The sequence below is a fragment of the Canis lupus genome, chromosome 27 (assembly GCF_011100685.1).
Source record: "Canis lupus familiaris isolate Mischka breed German Shepherd chromosome 27, alternate assembly UU_Cfam_GSD_1.0, whole genome shotgun sequence".
NCBI classification, from domain to species: Eukaryota; Metazoa; Chordata; class Mammalia; order Carnivora; family Canidae; genus Canis; species Canis lupus.
In genome coordinates, this window is record NC_049248.1 from 16,871,295 (window position 1) to 16,890,128 (window position 18,834).

General features: G+C 35.3%; 1 long non-coding RNA gene across 1 annotated transcript in view; it reads left to right on the forward strand.

The window, feature by feature from the left end:
* LOC111092899 overlaps positions 1 to 18,834 on the forward strand; it is a 116,967-nt gene that overhangs the window by 89,392 nt on the left and 8,741 nt on the right. The gene's annotated exons all lie outside the window — the stretch shown is intronic.

Here is an 18,834-nt window from a genome sequence, read left to right on the forward strand (position 1 = left end):
AGGGACAGAGGCAGAAAATCCTCACGCCAACCTTCTGAGTGCAGAGCCGGGCTTGATCCCAGGGTTCTGGGATCATGACCCTGGCCGAAACCAAGAGTTGCTACTTAACTGACTGAACCACCCAGGGCCCTCCTTTTTTTTTTTTTTTTTTTTTAAAGAGAGAGAAAAAATGAGTAGAGAGCAGGAGGCAGAGGGAGAGAATCTTAAGCAGGCTTCACACCCAGAGAAGAGCCCCCATGAAGAGTTTGATCTCAAAACCCAGAGATCAGGACCTGAGCCAAAATCAAGAGTTGATGATGCTTCACTGACTGAGCCACGAGTTGCCCAAACATTTCCCCATCATGCTCTGAATATTTTGAAATATCTCCAAGAGTTACTTTAATGTGAAGTGTTTACCAGTATCTCTTTCTCTGGTTCATTTCTTTCATCACAATCATGTTCCTCATTTATGTCAATAAATTCTCTTCCTCTAAGTTCCTGTGGCTACATGTCTAAAGTCTCTCACACAAGTGTTAATATTCACATTCTCTATGTTTTCTAGGATCAATTTATGATTTGGTTTTTTGTTTTGTTTTGTTTTGTTTTTGTTCTTGTTTTTTGAGAGAGAGAGCGCGCACAAGGGGGGAGCAGCGGGTGGAAGGGACAGAGGGAGAGGGACAGAGAAAATCTGAAGCAGGATCCATGCTTAGCATGGAGCTAAGAGGTGGAACTCAGCCTCACAACCTTGACATCATGACCTGAGCAAAAATCAAAAGTCAGATGCTTAAAAAAAAAAAAAAAAAAAAAAAGTCAGATGCTTAACTGCCTGAGCCTCCCAAACGCTCCAATCCATTTATGTTTGTTTCAAAGTTCATCTCTAGCTTTATCACTTGCTTTTTATTTGTGCATTTTAATCTTGTTAACCAATTTAATCTTTGGCCATTTAATCTTTGTTAGCCAATTACCTTTGTGTTTATTCATTCTTGTAAAATGTCACATTGGCTTATTACTGGTAGACAAAGAGGCAATACAACCACATACTTCTTTCTGTGCACATAAGCTGAATTAGCAGGTGTGCTATGACCAATCACCAATAGTTTGAAAGGTGCCATATGATTGGCCACTGATCATTATGCTATTATTTACATAATACATATTACATTACATATCTATTATTTACATAATTGTGAATGAAGAGCTAGCATTAGAGTCTTCACACTATGCAGTTACTCATAGTTAGTATATTGGAGTATCAGAAATTGGAACCACATTTTAGGCAACTGATATCTTTTAACTAAACTGTAGTTACTGAAATTTGTGCATATTGGAAATCTGTAAAGTAAGGACTGCCTAGATTTTGAATGGATTCTTTTGACACTCAATTCCACACATCTAAATAACATGGTTATATTTCTACTCTTTATGGTTTAATCCTCCACTATGGAAGAGGCTAATTTTACCTTCTAATAACCACCAATTTCACTGTCATTCCAATGTGTATTCATGCATGCATATGCACACATACACACAAAACACGTCTTCTGTCCCCCTATTCTCCCATTAAACTGTATCATAATTTTGGGGTTGTCAGTTAGAATAGATTATGCTGCAGTAACAAACAGCCTCCAAATCGCTGGATTAAAATTAAAAAGTTTAATTTTTATGCTTTTGGCTCTAGCAAAGACCAATGCTGGTCCAGGAAACTCTCCAGGACCTGTGTCATGAAGGCAGCGTCTCAGTGCTTAAGGCTGATGGAAGCTCCATAATTCAATATTTGTATCCTTTCGGGAATTGTGTCCTCTTTAGTCAATTCAGCAGAGGAAGAGAGTGCTGATGGGACTCACATAGGCAACTGAAGCCTTCAAACCAGAAGTGACATTGGTAACTTATATCCGCAACTCACCAGAAAGAACTTATAAGGTCTTTTCTAACTATAAGGAGCCAGGAAAGTACAATTCTCCTTCATGCCCAGAACAAGAGGAGAACTGGTTACAGTTGAGGAAGACAGGTCTCTACAAGTTAGTCCAGGAGTCAGTGTTCACATTATTTGAGCTATGTAAATAACATTCTTCCCAGAGAAAAACAGTGTGCTATATAAGTACATTTTCTGTCCTAAATAGTTTTTTTTTCTTTTCTTTTAGAATTAAAGCACTATATTTCCCCCTTATTTCCTAGGTATTTCATTAACTCAGTCCCTGACACTTTTTAATTGTCTAAATCCCAATACATTCACATTCAGCAGTTACTCTCAAAGCTTCCTCATCTGTGAAATCTCTCCCAGAGATGTCTGAACTGCTTTAATATGTACAGAGTCTGCTTTACACCTGTGGATAATTCCCCATTATAGGATATCCCAACTTCCTCATCTTCCATATTAGTGCTTTAATTTCTCTCTTATTTTGTGCCTTTGTTTTCTGCATTCCATGTTTTCACTCTTTGTTCATTTTTTCACTTAGGTGAAGTACTTTCTTCACTTTCTCTCAGAGAAAGAAAACCTGGGAAATAATGTGGGTTTTTTTTTTTAAGTTTATTTATTTATTGAGTAGAGGGAGGGGCAGAGAGAAAGGGAGAAGACTCCCCGCTGAGCTCAGATTTGGATGCAGGGCCCAATACCAGAACCCTGAAACCAAAACCTGAGTCAAAATCAAGAGCCATGCATTTAACCAGTTGAGCAACCCAGATGCCCATTTTTTGAGAGGTAAAATGTTTGAAATATCACAATTATACTTCATGTTTGATTGAGGTTTTTACCTGATAGAATTCAAGCATAGAAGCCATTTTTCTTCAGAGTTGTGAAGTCATCACTCTATATGACGTTGCTTCCATTACTGCGGTTAATAGTCACTATATTTTGATGTGAGGATTTTTGGCCTCTCTCTAGAGGTCCATAGCATCTCTTTGGTCCCAGTGTTGTGAGATTCTGCAACATTTTCCTTGCAGCTGCTCAATTTTTGACAATTGTTCTGTGCCCTTAGTGGGCCCTTTTAATTTGGAAATGTCAGACTTTTTAATTCTCCTAAAAGTTCTGCATTTCTCATTAATTTCCTCCCCTCTGATAGTTTTTCTTCCTCTGGAACTGCATTATTGATATTGGATGTTTTTACTGGTTCTCTATTCTTTTCTTCCAATTTTTCTTTCTCTCATTTAACTCTAAATTCTGGGACACTTACTCAACATCTTCTGCCAAATCTTTTATTGTATTTTTCACACTTGCTATCATGTTTTTAATTTTCAAAAGCCCTCTTTCACCTGCTGCTCACTATAAATATATATAATATTAACTTTGAATTATATGATGATATTTGTTATTTTAAAAATTTTTGTCCTTGTGTAATAACTGCTTTCTACATGTAATTCTTTCTATTTCTTATAGACATCTTCAGGTGATTCGTGATCTTTAGGTCTCTATAAACATGATTGAAAGCAGTGAGAATGTGATATAATGGTTTTGATTGTGAGCTTTTTGTTTCGTGACTAGGTCCATCATTTATTTGGGGAAAGACATTGGGGTTGTTAGCTTTAGAAATTTTCTTGTGACTGAACATATTCAACAAGGAAAAGTCCTCAGATATCCTGCCTGGAGGATAAAAATCTGGAGGCCAGCATTAGAAAAGCCAAGTGGAGTAAGATAAGGCCACGATATTTAGTATGTAGTATTAATGTAATCATCTTGTTTTCTATTTGGGACTCTTGTCCATGTGTCTATTCTGTTCTCCACTGATGATCATTCTGCTCCACTATATTGAGTGATTAAGCCTCTGATATTCCGAGAGAGGACGGAGATTAGAGAATCTCAGATTCCAAGAAATCCTCTTCTTTTTAATTGTGTTTTCACCTCTACTTCCAGTGGTGTTTAGTGCTACCAGTATTTAACCCTGTGTGCATTCTATGGTGCGTCAGGTCAGTGCTCAGTTTTCTGTTGTCTTAGCTTAGAATTCATCTGTCTTGGGTCTGTTAAAGTAGTTATCTTCAAACATTTGTTTTCATCAAAATTTTGCTTTTTTCTAACATTTTTCACATTGTCCTTATTAGTTAATGTCTTAGGAAATTCCCTTTACTGCCATCTCAGTGGAGTTTTAGTAGACCATTAGTAGACAGAAAAAAAAATATATGTTCACTTTGCCATCTTTACCTACAAGACTTTATGATTTTTTTAAATTAAAATAAACTAAAAATTAGCAATTTTCTAAGGTATTCTTATCTCCTTGATATATATCCCTGGAAATTCTGGACTTTTGCATCTATGTGCTTAGGAGCCTTGAACCTTAACCCTCTGGTTGGACAGAAGTGAACCTCACCCTGTTTTAGAGGAGAGCATCCTCTCACTGTCTAAAGACCATCCACTTGAGCTAACTGGCTCAAGAAAATAATTTTCCTCCTCCAGATCTACCCACCTGTTCTTATTGATCTTAGATAAGTGGCTCTTCAAGACACAGAAACATCTGTGCTGTGTGGAATCAGCAACATCATCAATATCTGAGAACTGGTGATACCTAGACCCTATTGAATCAGAAACTTGGAGTGGAACCCATTAATCAACAGATGGTTTTGATTCATGCTGAAATTTGAAAAACAACACTGGGCAAATAACTACGATCAGAACTTAGCATAACATCAATGTAGAATGACAATTCCAAATATAGAAAGCACATTTATCAAAAGAACCACAAAACTTTAAAATATATATTGGTGGCAAAATGGGGATGGATCTTAAGGGTGTTAAAAGAAAGGTAGAATTGAAGGTTGGAGAAGTACCAATGAATTCATTGAAATGGAGGCATTCAGGATTTAACATCCTGGCAAGCATATCTAGAGCTAGTCCTAACGAGCTTCTAGGCTAACTCTTTGAAGCATGGGCATAACAATGATCTTTGGTAAATAAGGTGGGGATGCTGTATTGCTTTGACAGAGTATTGGGAAGAGGTCACAAGGACATCACAAGTGGACATGTTAGAATGGATTTATGATGTGAGATCACACTATGGCTATATTCCATGAGAGGGTTTAAAAAAACACTATTCACATAAGTAAAATAGTTGACTAGTAAGATGAACAATAGCATTAACCCATCAATCAATCAATCAATCAATCAATCACTTCAATGGCTATCTTTTGCAAGCAAGGGTTTATGGTAGGAGAAGCTTCCATTAGATGGGACTGTCTAGTGTCAATACAAATGTGGCTGAGGTCATGTGGTGGCAATGAACAACTAGAGGCAAGGTGAAAGTCATAATGTAATGAATTCCAAGCTTGAATGATAACCAGAGAACATTTACTTGTAAATATTTATGGTGATGGCACTAATGGACCAGCATATCAGTAGGGGCAAGAAAGCTGGGAACCAATGGTAGTATTGCTTGCCTTATATAACCAAAAAGATCAAGAGATGTGACACAAAGGTGATGTCAACTGCCACAATGGAAAATTGTGATACTTTCTTCGGTTTCCATATCTAAGGTTATTCTCAAACTCATTGACTGAAAGGGAAGGCAGATCCACTTAGGAATAATTCAACAAAGCCCTTGCCCAAATATTATGTATATAATATATATATATATATTAACTATTAATTATATGTCATACATATAATATTCTCCCTAATCATCATTCCCTAGGTGGATCCTCAGATATATATATAGAGAGAGAGATATGCACACACATACATACATACATATATATATATATATACACACACACATAAAAAATTGCCTCTAGGGCTGCCTGGGTGGCTCTGTCAGTTAAGCATCTGCCTTTGGCTCAAGTCATGATCCCAGGGTCCTGGGATTGAGCCCCACATTAGGCTCCCTGCTCAGCTGTTAATCTGCTTCTCCTCCCTCAGCCACTCCCCCTGCCGCTGCTCCCAGGGTGCTCTCTCTCTCTCTTTCTCTCTCTCACACATGTGCTCTTCCTCCTTCTCAAATAAATAAGTATATCTTTTAAAAAATTTCTCTCGAATTACTTTCAAATGGATCTCAGCTACTTATCAGAGTTAACTGACACTGAGAAAAGGGAAATATATTTTCTGAGGGCTGTCATAAAAGGGTTTGACATACATTATAAAGGAATTTCCTAAGCTGTTGTGGCTGTTATGTTACAAGTATATAAATAGAGCCCTGGCTCAAAGCTGTTTCACAATAGTTCCAATTGCTCTGTAGAAAGACTTTTTGATCTTTCTTCCATCTTGTATATTTATTTGTGCTTGATCTTTTGGGTGACTGCCATTATTTTAGGAAGGGTAAAATAGAAACTTAGTCTTCTCTATCCTAACCAGACAGTAAATCATAACAAAATTGTACACATCCTGGGTGATTAACAAGAGATTAACACCTTCCTTAAAGTCTAAAATGAGAGTGTTGAGTGTCATTATATTCCTGTTTAACTGTTTGATAGGGGCCCTACCAAAAAAAAAAAATACAGATTAACCATCACCAATAACTGTGCACTGCCATAAATCCCAGTTTCAACTGTTGAACTGAATATATTAAATTTACTAGAACAATTTAATGTAACCTATGCCAATTGGTAGGTTAGTATCCACATAGTGAATGCTATTTTCAATCTTCATTAACAAAGGTCAGTACTGGATCAGCCTGAGTGGCTCAGTATTTTAGGCATCAATTCTTGATTTCTGTTTAGGTCATGATTTCAGGGTCGTGAGATTGAGCTCTGTGTCAAGATCCATGGGCAGTATGGAGTCTGCTTAAGATTCTCTTTCCCTCTCCATCGGCCCCTTCCCCCTGTTCATATGCTTTCTCTCTAAAGTAAATAAATAAAATCTTAAAAAAAAAAAAAAGAGAGAAAGATCAGTACTACTTCATGTTTACATGGAAAGGATAGTAGTACACATTCACATTTTTGCCCTGAGTTCCATAAAATGTCCTGTTCTCAATGAAAATGTAGATAAAAGGGATTTTATCTTGCTATTTTCAGAATGTCTCACTGGTTCCCAATAGTGATAACAGCATAGTAATTTTATCAATGAACATGATGTGACAAGTTCCTTGGGTGCCATAAAGGACAAATGCATGCCAAATAGTAGGTAACAAACCTTACAAAATTTTGCCTCAGTAATACAATATATAGGAGTCCAATGATTTGGTTCATGCTGAAACATATCCTCTATGGAAAAGAGCAAGGTTTCAATAATTTGCCTCCTTCAATAATTAAGAAACACATGCTTGCAAGTCTTCTTAGATGTCAGATTAGTATGTACCAGATTTTTTAATTCTGCTCTGTCCTTTGATCATGTGATATGACAGGACAGGTAGCTCATTCTTCACTGAAAGCTGATCCAGTACTTGGAAAATATGATCTACCAGAGCCAATGGTGCTAGAGATATCTGTGGCAGATATATATATATTTAACTATATATTATATTTTTATATATATCATAGCACATCCCCTTAATATGTAGAATAAGACCATTCCTGCAGTAAAAACTAATCACTACATAAAAATCATCTTCTAATACACTCATGGGCCCTTGTAGAGATCGGATACATGAAATATGATGCTAGAATCATAATTGTGCATTATTAGCTTTGTAAATAATATTTACCAAATTTGAGGAGGGATAGTAGAAATCCACATGATGATGAAAGTGGTACATTTTAGATCTGCATTAATTAGGTCCAGAGTGGAAAAGAGTGCTTCTCTCAGCTCATAGCTATTGCATCTCAGTGAGTTTTCTATGAGTAACTGAGGGATGTGAAAAATATTTGGTTCTTGATCCTTGCATGGGTCAGTTTGAAAGAATGATACAAGCTGAAATTAGATTTCAGTTGTATGTGACCATCATACCAGTGGGAAGAGCTTCAAGTTGTATATTTGGTTATCAAGTTTGAATGGAGGGACAATACTGTAAAAGAAAATACACAGACATGTTGGACAGTAGCCAGAAGTTTGGCTGCTTTATTATGAAGATTGTAAAATGAAGATGTCTAGAGAAGAGGCATGTAGACAGACCTATGGGAAGGGCACAGAAGTGTGTGAATCTTTATGATTCATATAAAGGCCTATCAGAAAATATCCATCATGGAGGTTATGTTCAACAACACTACTACTCATCACCCTTTGATCACACTTTCTTGGTTCCCATGTCTTTCTCTTTCATAGATTTTTAATTTTTTTAGGTGAATTTTATTTTCTAATGGCTTCCTTAGAATAGTTGCATAAGAGTTATATTTTTGACACCCTTAATATCTTTAAAAAAAAAAAAACTAGTGATTAATATTACCTGGGTAGATAATTCTATATTTGAAATAATTTTCCTGGGATCCCTGGGTGGCGCAGCGGTTTGGCGCCTGCCTTTGGCCCAGGGCGCGATCCTGGAGACCCGGGATCGAATCCCACATCGGGCTTCCTGCATGGAGCCCGCTTCTCTCTCTGCCTGTGTCTCTGCCTCTCTCTCTCTCTCTCTCTCTGTGACTATCATGAATAAATAAATAAAATCTTTAAAATAAAAAAAAAAAAGAAATAATTTTCCTTTAGAAATTTCAAGGTATGACTCCTTTGTTTTGTGAGTTTCAGTTTGCTGCTAAAAATCGAATGTTAGTCTCTTTCTTTTTCTTTTTTTCTTTTTTCTTTTTTTTTGGCTTGACCTATTCCATTCATTTCTTCTTCTCTATATATGCTTTTAATTTTTTTTGTTTTTTATTTTTTGTATTTATTTTTGTTTATTTTTATTTATTCATGATAGACAGAGAGAGAGAGAGAGAGAGGCAGAGAAACAGGCAGAGGGAGAAGCAGGCTCCATGCCGGGAGCCCGACGGGGGACTCCAGGATCGCGCCCTGGGCCAAAGGCAGGCGCCAAACCGCTGAGCCACCCAGGGATCCCCTCTATATATGCTTTTAAAATCTTTTCTTTGTTCTTGGTGTTCTCCGTTGAAAAGATACACATTTTTTTTTAAGATTTTGATTTTTTATTTAAAGATTTTATTTATTTATTTATTCATGAGAAACACAAAGAATGGCAGAGACCTAGGCAGAGGGAGAAGCAGGCTCCCCACAGGGAGGCTGATGTGGGACTCGATCCCAGGACTCTGGTATCACGACCTGAGCCAAAAGGCAGACGCTCAACCACTGAGCCACCCAGGTGCTCTTATTTTATCTTATTTTATTTATTTATTTATTTATTTATTTATTTTAAGATTTTCTATTTTACTTATTCATAGAGACACAGAGAGAGAGAGGCAGAGACACAGGCAGAGGGAGAAGCAGGCTCCATGCAGGGAGCCCGACGTGGGACTCGATTCCGGGTCTCCAGGATCACGCCCTGGGCTGCAGGTGGCGCTAAACCACTGCACCACCGGGGATGCCCGCCCCAAGATTTTAAATTTTGTTATTACCTCAAATGTTCAGTGGGAACTTTTAATCTAGAAAGTTATGACCATTAAATTTTAGGGAAGTTTTCAGTATTTTTTGATAATTTTCTTCCACTTATTTTCTTTATTCTCTTCTGGAAATTGTATTAATTTAGCATTTGTGTTCTTGTAATATCTCTTATTTTCACCTCTCTGTATTTATTATCATTTGTGAGGATTTACTCATTTCTAATTGAATTTATTACTGCATTGTTTTAATAATTATGTTTAATGTAGTAGGATTTTTTGAACTCAATTTTTGTGTTTAGATTACATTTTATAATACTTCTAAGCGAATTAATTATTGTATTTTGGGATTTTTATTTTATTTGTGGCTTAGATCTATTTCCCTTACAATTCTGTTTTGCTAATTTTTTGGTATCATTTTGGCTATCCATTCATATTTAAGGGAAACTCATTAATCAGCATTGGAGTTGTATTGTGATTCTTGTTCATGTCTTGTGTATTATTAGAGGAATCCTTGTAGGACACAAGAAAGGAAAGAGCATTAAGGGTCTTACTATCACTGTTCTCTTTCCAGTAATGTGCCTTCTCCATTTGCTGAAGAACTTGCTGTACTCAAAATTCAGGGCTGCTTTGCTTCAATTTTTTTAGTGAATAAATATACTCTTCCAGATTGAGTAAAGATATTAGAATATTATTAGTCATCTGAAATTGAAAGGTGAGGTCAGGAGTATGAATGCCTATCTTTTTATTATATAATCTTTCATCCAATCCACCAGTTTTCAGACCCTTTCATTCTCTGCCTTTTGAAGTATTTGGTACTCCAATTATCAGCATTAAAACAATCATAATAATGGTGCCCCAAATACACAAATTAAGATGAAGAAAGAGTAAAAAAGCAATATTTTCTTTGGGGAATTCTGCCTAAGTGTGATTTTTTTTTTCTATTTGGGAATGATATAGATAACTGACAGATAAATAGATAGAAAACATAGATAGGTAGATAGATATAGAGAAATGATATGGGTAATTATTATCATTCTTGGAAAATTGAGTGACTCTACAATTAGGCTTCTGTATAGGGAAAATTCCACAGCAACCATTAGTAAACAAAAAGGAGCTTAACTGCATAAAGAAACCATCAAAAATAAAAATTTTAAAACTATCTTTTTTGAAAAAAAGGTGAAATTTTATAAAGCATATGAAAAGAATAAGAATATGAAATCAACATTTGCTTGTATTCTCACTGCACTTGGCTAAGGAGGTATTCTCAGCCATAAAAAATTTTAGAAATACACTGAAATAGAGGTTAATGTATTTGAAAAGCTATGTGGACCCTACCCTCATGGTATATATATTTTCACTCATATTTCCTTCATCTAATTTGATCTTTTGGATTTAGGGAATTTAAATATCTGCTTATAGCAAATATACAAAATCTTCCTTCTTCCATATATAAATTCTAATCAAGAAAAGCAATAGGTCATCCTAAAATCACAGATTTTTTAAAAAATAAATGGCATATCTGTATAATATGGTGTTTTGATCACATCTTCTGATTTTTACACATTAGGAAGCTGAGGCCTCGGAGGAGGTAAATGACAAAGTCCTACATCAAATAGAAGAGCTTTTGTTATCCTGTGCACTGTTCTATCCAGTATACCACGATGTCTTGAAAATATCATTTTTATATCCAATTATTGTTGTTTATTGGGTAGATTAATATATTTCCTAGATATGTGATTATTTCCAAACACTTCTCATAAGCTTTTCAAAGGTTATTAATATTCTTTCATTGTCTTTCAATAGATGTTTACTGAGTATTTTGTGTGTTTGCGCTATGCTAGGAATATCATTAATAGGTGAAAAATGTCAGTTGAACACTCCCCTAAAATTTGAATTATTTTTTAGTAAGAAACAAGGAGATGTGCTGCTAGGAATTTTTAAAAATTAAATTTCTACCTCCACCTTCTTGTTCTACGTAAGAGCATCCAAGGACTCCAGCTTTCTCCTCTCATGAGAAATTTATTACCATACAGCCCAGTCAGAGTAATGTAAATGCTATAATCAAAAACATATTTCATAAGGAATGCATTAATCACAATAGGTTAAATAACAGAAGTTTTAATATTTAATATGCTTTCCTAGAACAATGGAAAAGTTCAGCACCAAGATAAGACTCTAGGTGACATAAGGGAACCAGGGCAACATCTTATCCCCCCTGGAGAGAGCTCTACAGCAGACCCTCCCTTTGTTCCTCAAAAGCACCACAGAGAATAGCAATATCAAATACCCAACACAAGTAGAGTTTGCAAGGGCCACAAAAATGTCAGTGCAGCATGTCTTTAGATGATCTCTATAGAAAGCACATATTTTTAAAAATTTTTTTATTTAAATTCAATTTACCAACATAGTATAACACCCAGTGCTCATATTTAAAACAACCCCAGTACAAATTAACGTGTAAAATATTCCTCTCTTCACAGTGAGACTTGTATTATGCAGGGAAGAGGAGACTGCCTCAAGTAAACAACTACATTGTAACTTTAAAGAGGTACTCAAGTGCAGGACAGAAATAGCTCCTTGTTTTTATTTATCCATCATCAGCTTCTTAGAATTCTTATTCAGAACACATAAAAAACATGAAAACTGGGCTTATTTCTGATGCTCATACTTTATTTAGGATTCACTTCACAAATGCAATTTTAAAACTAGAATATATTAGTTCAGTTCAAAAACAAAAACGTTCATTTCATTGATTCCCTATCTTGTGTGAACATCTTCCTAGATGCTGGGTGGAAAAGATGAATAAGAAACAATCATTGCTTTAAAGGTGCTTGTATCCCATTAGGGGAACAAACACAATATAATTTTAATATAATCTGGTAAGTGGAATATTCATTAAATTGTAAAAGTAAAACAGGTGAAGAACACCTAAACCAATCTATGTAATTTAGTTAGGAAAAGACCTTCTGGAAGAGGTACCCCTTAATTTGAGTGACCAAGATTAAAAAGTCAAGTAAGAAAGGTAGAACAGTTGAAGCAGAGGCCAAAATACAGTGTATCATACAACAATGGAAACCTGCAAGTATATTGGCAATTCTTCTACAGATGGGAGGCGGATTTGGTCTAACTAATAAAAGTCCAGTAAATAAAACCTCTATCTGTATGCCATGCAGGACTCAGCCAATTGTAATTAAATCTTACTGAAGAAACAAAACTGAAGATAATTTTTTGTTGTTCTTAAGGTTGTAGTATGTATATATGATATAGATATGTAATATCTACATTATATATGTTTCAGATCGTAATTTCAGGTTAGATTGCTTACATAGAAGTGAAAAAATGTTGTTTAGCAGACTGAATAGCACACAGTATAGTAATAAAAAATCTTTCCTTTTGTACTTTCTTCTATATTTTTCTACATTTAAAATGGAGTACCTTTGGGGAACTTGGATGGCTCAGTAGGTTAAGCATCTGCCTTTAGCTCAGATCATAATCCCAGTGTCTTAGGATTGGGCCCCGCATCTAGCTCTCTATCAAGAAGTAGTCTACTTCTCCCTCTCCCTCTGCCCCTCCCTCTACTTGTGCTCTTTCGCTTGCTCTCTCTCTCCCTTGCTTACTCTCTCTCTCAAATAAATAAATAAAATGTTAAAAAAAATAAAATGGAGTACCTTTAATGAACTTTATTTTTTTTTTTAATTTCATTTATTTATTCATGAAAGACACAGAGGAGAGAGAGAGGCAGAGACACAGGCAGAGGGAGAAGCAGGCTCCATGCAGGGAGCCCAATGTGGGACTCGATCCTGAGACTCTAGGATCACGCCCTGGGCCAAAGGAAGGCGCTAAACCACTGAGCCCCTCAGGGATTCCCCCTTTAATGAACTTTAATGTATATTTTTAACATTTACTTTCGTTCCTAGATCCAACTTTTAGTTTAAGTTCTAGAGTTTATCTCTATATCCGAAATATATGCATTCTCATTACTTCTTCATCAAGATGACTTTAGAAGCAGTTAAGTGGATGAATGAATCTCTTACCACATAACCATATTTATTCTCATGATACCCAGCAGATACTTTCTACTTCAGTAATATTAAATATAACCAATATGCCCTGCGGCCATCTATTAGTCACTTAACTCATAATAACTCATGCAATACTCACCACAACCCGAGGAAACAGGTGTTATTATTTCTTCATTTTAGAAATAGAGAATCTGAGTCACATAGAGGTTAGTTTGCCCAAGTTCACATTAGTAGTAACATAACAGTCTGCTCAAATCTTTGGATTTCAAATCCTGAGTTATAGAGACTTGGAGCATCCAGCATAATTTTATGATGTAATAACCAATGCAGAATAAATAGTTTATATACGTATTTTCTAATAGATTTCCAACACCGTTCTCAGACTCTACTTAATAGATTTATTATCTTTTTGATCCCCATTAAATACCGAGAAAGTTTCTGAGAACTTATTACTATTTATCAAGAAAATAACACCAACTTCCATTGTATTCAATAACCAAACAACAGGACAACTTTCTAGATGTTTTTGATATGTTCAGAAGAGTTGAAGGCTAGCAGAATTACTGCAATGGGTTTTGTAAGAAGGACATATTTTTATTTCAGTTATTCTCCCCTAAATATGAGATTTCCATTCAAAGGACTCTAGTGAGGCCATGAATTTAGCCAAGGGTATAGCAGTGGTTCATTTCTGTAACAGAGGAGAAAACATAAGTCAATACAGCCAAAAAGACCAGCATTTTAAAATGAGTGATGGTAGCCGATGAATCAATTGTGCCTATTACCATTTTATAGTAATAAGAGAGGAAAAGGATACTTAGATTTGAAGGGCAGTAAATATGGAACAAATAAACTAAAATGGTATAACAAAGTGTGCAATCAACCTATGGAATATACTACTACGGAATGTAATATCATTGAATAATGTGGATGGATTCCTCAAACATTCAGGCAATTTTATGACCAGAGGCCACATTTGTCTTCATATAAGTTAAAAAGATGGTAATCAAATCTCATGCTTCTGGAAGGAAAGTGATTGCCTATTAGACATTATTTTGGATAATGTTTTTATTTGTTTTCTTCTGAATTATAAGCTGGTGTAGGGAGGCTATTAAATTGCTTTTTATTTTTTGGTATTTTTTGTTTGCCCCACTTTTATCTCATATGACTTTGTGTTGCAAATATTTGTGCACATATCCAAATCTCTCAAATTCTTAAATTGTTAACTCTCTAATGGGAAGAACTACATGTATTCAACCTATGTTTTCCCAGTAGCTGATAAAGGGAATTACATATGATAAGGAATCAGGAGGTATATTGCCACGTGTTCTTCTCTCTTAGGGAAAGACTGAGCTATTGGAAACATTCAAAGGATAATTTTAACATTCTTCTGAAATGTTACTTAGAAAAAGGCAATAGTGGGGCACCTGGGTGGCTCAGTTGGTTAAGCATCTGACTCTTGGTTTCGGCTCAGGTCATGATCTCAGGGTTGTGCGACTGAGCTAGCTCTGCATCAGGCTCCGTGCTCAATATGGACTCTGCTCAATAGTCTTTCTCTCCCTCTCTCTCTGCTTTCCCTCACTCCTGTGTTCTCTCTCTCTCTCTCTCAAATAAATATTTTTTTTAAAAAAGGGGAATAGTTCTTCCATCTATATTTAGTTACAAGTGATATGATTAATAGCATATATTATGTGGTTTTAATTTTTCATTGATTCCATTATTTTTTCTGAGATATAGAATGGAATAGAGTAGATACTATTTATAATTACAGAAGACAAAACTGAGCACTAAGAATGGTGTCACCCTTCCCATCTGACTGTTGGAGGTAAATCCAAGAATCCAAGAGGCCAAACTTCCTAATTTCCAGTCTGTAATCTTTCTATATATGACTCTGTATCCTCCACAATGTATTTAATCCCCAGAACTGAAGTATTTTACCAAGTTAAGTAAATGTAGTCCCAAAGCAAATATTGATTTTTCTCATCAAATTTTCAGCAGTGTGCTTCCTATTTTATTAGTATAAATTTTGCTTGGACATTTAGACACAAATTTTGGAGAAAGAAAAATGTGAGGAGGCACCAGTAATACTAGTAAGAGTGATCTGGTTGTGTAATTTCAAAATGATTTAGTTGTATAATATAAAACGAGAAAAAAACTTTAAAGTAACATTTGAAAAATTCTCTTTACATATGTGTGTGTACAAATAAATAGTAAGAATTTGCAGGATTGCTGAGAAAAATCCTCTCATTTCTCTACAGACCACAAGAGCATGTGTCTTTAATGCTCTGGAGAAGCAAGCTTACTTGTAATGATTACCAGAGCCCTCTCTGAGAAGCAAACTTTTTATAACCTGTTACCCATGACCATAACAGCATGCCTAGAACATTTTATTGATTTTTCAAACTTTAAATGACCCAGACTCTTGATATTTCATCCCAAGCCTCCTCTATCCAGCTCTCATCATTTTATTAAGTAGCAATTGTGTATTTTTGGTTGCTCAAACTGAAAATCTTGGATTCTCATTCTCTCACACTCTACATGAAATCTATTAACAAATTCTTGCAGTTCCTTTTTCAAAATTAGCCTGGGATCTGACCTCACCCGCACTTGAACAAGCTGCTAGCCTAGCCCCACCCCATCAGCTGGTAACCACGCTAGTGACCACAATAGCCTCCTAACTTGTCTCCCTGACTTCATTCATCACAGAAGCAAGCATCCAGAATTATCCCATTTTGACAAAATTAAAATCATACTAATCCTCTGATCCAAACCTACCCTTAGCTTCCCATCTCATTTATTATAAAATCGAAAGACTGTATTTTTCAGGGCCCTACGTGATCTGGACTTCAGTTACATTTTCAACTTTATTTCCTATTACACATTTCCTGTCTTACTTTGACCCAGGCCTGTTGCTCTCCCCACTATTCTGCAAAAATACCCAGAATGCTCACTTTCAGTGCTCTTCTGCTGGATATTCACAAGAATGCATTTTTTATTTTGATCAACCATCACCTCCTCAGAGAAGTCTTGCAAGATTATCTAAAGGAGGGACCCCCCATCACAGTTATGCCATTATTAGGACTGACATTATATTTTATATTGATTTGTTCCTTGTCTGAGTTCCTTACCAGAATGCAGAGGGATTTTATCCACTTTTATATCCCTAATACTAAGAATAATTACTGTCACATAATAGGTAATCTCTATATATTGGATGAATTGATGGATATTCCATTTATTTATATTTATGTAAAAGATGTTTAAATAATGAATACATTGCTTGCTAAACTCAGTTCAGTCAATTGGAATGCATGCACATACATACAAATGTACTCCTAATTTGTTAACGTTTAATTAAGTGGCAGTTTAATTGGAAGGAAAAAGCAATATAACAAGGTAATGAGAAAATGGAGAGATGTAAATGAGTGAGAGAAGAGAAACTCAAGGAAAACATGAAAGGAAAGAAATGAAATTAAGGTGAATCATTAGACTCACTCTCAGAAGAAGTAGTTGTATATTGGAGTGGACCAGAAAATCAAAGGAGAAATTTGTGAAGAAAATAGGTGGCTGTGTTTGATAAAGAGTGGGTATTGGGTTGTATCAGTGGACCACACAGAATAGGTAGTCAGCCTGGACCGCACAATTCTAGTTAAGATGTGCTTACAGTGATTTTCTTCTGAGCCTTCTGCCTCACCAAGACACCCTTCCTGGAACAAATGAGAGCAGGATTGCTAGCAATGTTAAATGACTCTGGCTTCTTTTCTCCCCCCAGATTCTTAACAATGATAGTTTTTCAGCTCTGTAAGTCAAATCATGACATCTCTTTAAACTCATACATATTATTTCCCTGGTGCCAGAAGTTGATGTGTCATGGAAAGATGGCCTACAGCTATGCCTTATAAAGCTGAGAAAAATAAAGTACGCGATGTTCCTCCTGTTGTCAGGCATTTTCCTTATAACTAAACCATGCTGTCCCCCTTCATTCTGTTTGTTCTGACAAGTTTGCATGTCAGGCCATCTATTTCCTTTCGGAGTTCTCTGTTGATAAAGTGCTTGGTCATACTAAAAGTCCTGGAGAGCTCATCAGTGCAAGATTTTCACTGAACCAGCTGCTTATAAAATTTTTCATGGCAAGTCAGCAAAGTGTAAGTGTACAGCCATTGCCAGAGTGCAGCTTAAATGAATTGGTCAGACAGTTGTTTTGTGGGCTGTTTGTAACCTACACTATATCAAATATGTTCAGTGTTTCGATATATTTATAAATTTACCTTCTGAATCCTAAGGAAAGCTGAAAATGTGCTTTTTATTTTTTTTGCTATTTAGAAAGTGATTTTCAGTATAACTAAATTCTGCTTTTTGAACTTCATTAGACTCCTAATGTTATCAAGACACACCCCCAGGAAAGTATTTTCCATGCAATATAAGAAGAGATGAAAGATTACAATTGGCTAAAGATGCTGTGTGGTTTGCTATGATAACTTCTGGATATCAGACTAATACTCATGATTAACAAAATTAGCAAGATCACCACGGTTTTAGACCATGGATCTCTGATCTCCTGCAAATATACAAATCTCAGAATGACACTGCTTGTATATAAAGATTCCATAATACAGCAACTCTCTATATATCTGATCCATCCTGTTTTCTTGAATAGTGGAATGCTCTACATTAGACAAAGAAAGTGGAAACCAGCTATCAGTAAAAAAATAATTAGTGAAAAGTAAAACATTTTAGGTCAGTGTAGCACAAAATCAAATGGAGACTTGGAAATTATTTGATGAATTTCACTATTGAAGGTGACATAGGAAATTAATGAGGTTAAACCATCTCAATTTGTATTCAATTTACTCAATTATGAATAGTTCATAATTAAACTTTTATTCAAAAATTATTTAAATAATTTGGCTTCAGAATACTAGACTAAAATGGATTTATGTGTACACTAACTGAATCTTTAAGATAATTTTAGAGTAAAACTCATTAAGAGTTAAGTGGTCATACACTTCAAACATTTAAGGTTTTACAGATTAATAATTGAAAAATTTGACATTTTCCAGGGAATTTTAAGAAGATAATTAGATTAGCCAATTGATTCAATCTTCCATTAAAAAAGAGAAATTAACCTGGAAATGTTTTTCTTGCAAAAAAATTCTTTTAAAACACTGAAAATATTTATATTGGTTGTTGATCTAGTCCAAAAATACCAGTTAAGACTCATCTAACACTTCATTGTGGGTTATTCCTATTGATTCATTGGGAAATTAGAAAAAATAAAAAACCTGAAAACAATAACATCCATATTCCTTAAAACTACTAGAATAAATACAGAGTACTCATTTGAGTTTAAGACATCTAAAAAACATCCCCTCAATGTTTCCTCTCCTAAATAATGAAACTTTTATGGGAATCAGAGGGATTATTGAGTGATTCACTCATTGTACACTCAGCAACATACAATTAACACATCTCAGAGGTTATATAGTATTGCCATTCCAATATT